The sequence below is a fragment of the Arachis ipaensis genome, chromosome B03, assembly GCF_000816755.2.
Source record: "Arachis ipaensis cultivar K30076 chromosome B03, Araip1.1, whole genome shotgun sequence".
NCBI lineage: Eukaryota > Viridiplantae > Streptophyta > Magnoliopsida > Fabales > Fabaceae > Arachis > Arachis ipaensis.
The window spans coordinates 132,339,818-132,342,610 of record NC_029787.2 but is presented as its reverse complement, the minus strand read 5'-3'; the positions used below and the strand labels follow the sequence as shown (position 1 = coordinate 132,342,610).

General features: G+C 33.2%; 1 non-coding gene across 1 annotated transcript; it reads left to right on the top strand.

Annotated features, from left to right (window-relative positions):
• TRNAF-GAA lies at window positions 737–809 on the top strand. The gene has a single exon. It is a non-coding gene; the product is annotated as a tRNA-Phe (tRNA).

The following is a 2,793-nucleotide window of genomic DNA, read 5'->3' as shown; positions in this document are numbered from 1 at the left end:
ACAAATGAAATTCTCGAAAGGCTATACAGAAATATGTATATAGACTTGTTTACGTATTTGTACTGAAATACTATTTCAATTTATTAATCAATACACTACTCGAAATCCCTATTTATGAATCCTTATATCACAAATGGAAAGATGTGTATCACAAATGAAAGATGTGAATCAAATCAATTCCAAGTTAAAGAAATAATTGAATATTCATATTAACTGATCAATTTATTCACTCCATCCTAGTCTGATAGATCCTCTGAAGAACTGATTAATCGGACGAGAATAAAGATAGAGTCCCATTCTACATGTCAATCTCGACAACAATGAAATTTATAGGAAGAGGAAAATCCGTCGACTTAAGAAATCGTGAGGGTTCAAGTCCCTCTATCCCCAAAAGACCTGCTTAACTCTCTAATTCTTTTTCCCATATGTTAGTTTTTTTTTTCCAATTTTGGAAATTCGTTATGTGTCTTATTTAGTATAGTCTTTCACAAATGGATTCGAGTAGAGTTTTTCTTTCTTTTTCTTATCACAATCAACAATCATAAGTATTTGTTTGGAATATGTATTGGAATACATTGGAATCTATTTGGACTATGGAATAAGAATAATATATTCTTATATATGCTAATAATATATATTCTAATTAGAATTTTTTTTTGTCTTGTTTTTAGTTGATATGGAGTCATTGACATATATTTAAGTAATCTAATAAGATTAATATGATGCCTCAAGAGAGGTCGGGATAGCTCAGCTGGTAGAGCAGAGGACTGAAAATCCTCGTGTCACCAGTTCAAATCTGGTTCCTGGCACATGATGAATTTGTATGAGTATCTTTTATCCATAATCTATATTCATTAAAATGAAATAGGAATATGGATTGTGAATAATAGATACGTATTCTTTTTTATCGGATGTTGATACATATTAATTTATCCATCTAGGTGTCTGGAGATGCTTACTAGATGAGTAAAGAATAGGTGTATGTTCCCGGTATATGTTTATGTCTATAACATTAAATTAAATAGAATATGTAAAAAAGTGAACCCCCCTTTTTTTGTGGGGGGGCTCCCAAAAGAATATTAATAGTTCAATAATATTCGAATGGTTACATTAAATGGTTGAAAGATCAAAAAGTCTCGTCTTGGAAAGTTCAAGGGTGGGAATAGTCAAAAAAAATCTCGGATACATTACAAAGAGAATCGGACCTTTGTATTTTCCTTTGATATTTCATTTCTATTTTCTGCATCTCCTTTGCTTTCATGTTACTTTCTTTTTCGCGGCAATATAATAGAATAGATATTGATGTGAACGTTACATAGTTCATGATGCAGAACTTTTTCAGTTCATCCTATTGGCTTGGCTCATACGAAAAAAGTATTGTTCAAAATTTACAATCTCAATGAATCCTTACCCAAATCTTTTTTGCAATACCCACCCACATTATTGTTGTGAATTTTGTTATCTATCCAATCCCTATATGGGAATGGGACTTCCATTATTCTTTTATTCTGGCTGATTGAACTTCAATTACTTTTTTGGTCTCTAAGAGAATGAATGGATATTCCTTGAATATTTTTCTTTTTGGTTGTCGAAATGCCAGATTTGTTTTTGTATTTTTATCATTTAGTAAGCATCTTGTATTTCATAAAAATTGGGGGCGATATAATCTTTACGCAAAGGCCATCCTATCCAATTTTCGGGCATTAAAATACGTTTCAGACGCGGATGATTTTCATAAGAGATTCCTAACATATCATAAGATTCCCTCTCTTGAAAATCCGTACTTTTCCAAACCCAGAAAATAGAAGGAATTCGGGGATTTTTCCTTGGTACATATACTTTTATGCATACCTCTTCCGGTTGATCTATCCCAGACTCTATTCTTGTAAGATGATACACACTAGCTAACAGTCCTCCTGGTGCTACATCATAGGCACATTGGGAACGTAGATAATTGTAACCATATACATATAAGATGACAGCAATGGAATGCCAATCTTCGGGCTTTATTTGTAAAGTTTCGATTCCTTGGTAGTCGAAACCCAAAGATCTATGAACAAGTCCATGTTTGACTAACCAAGCAGACAAAGGACCCTGCATTTTTTATTTCTCCTGCTATTTTTGTTGTATAAGTTTTGTATGAGTCTTTTCCATTTCCATTACGGTGAAATTCTTGAAGATTGACTTGCTATTTTTTATTTATTGTATATTGGATTTTGTAAAAAACAAAAAGGATTCGGTCTAATTAATTACTTGGCTTCGTGGCAGGATGCTTACTTTTTTTATATTTGAAAAATATGTCCGAGGTTATCTGGATAAGAGATTAGGAATTAAAAAAACCAAGGATTGGGTTGCGCCATACATATGAAAGAGTATACAATAATGATGTATTTGGCAAATCAAATACTATCGTTTAATAACAAACTATTCGGATTGATTGATAATATTGGTTGATCATTTTTTGAAAGATTCTTGTGAAGTGAAAGGTTTCGTTAACTACTAAGTATAGTAGTGTCGAGTAGATCTGGTTGTTGCGATAATTCTTAATTCATGAGTTGTAGGGAGGGATTTATGTCACCACAAACAGAGACTAAAGCAAGTGTTGGGTTCAAAGCTGGTGTTAAAGATTATAAATTGACTTATTATACTCCTGAGTATGAAACGAAAGATACTGATATCTTGGCAGCATTCCGAGTAACTCCTCACCCTGGAGTTCCTCCGGAAGAAGCGGGTGCCGCGGTAGCTGCCGAATCTTCTACTGGTACATGGACAACTGTTTGGACCGATGGGCTT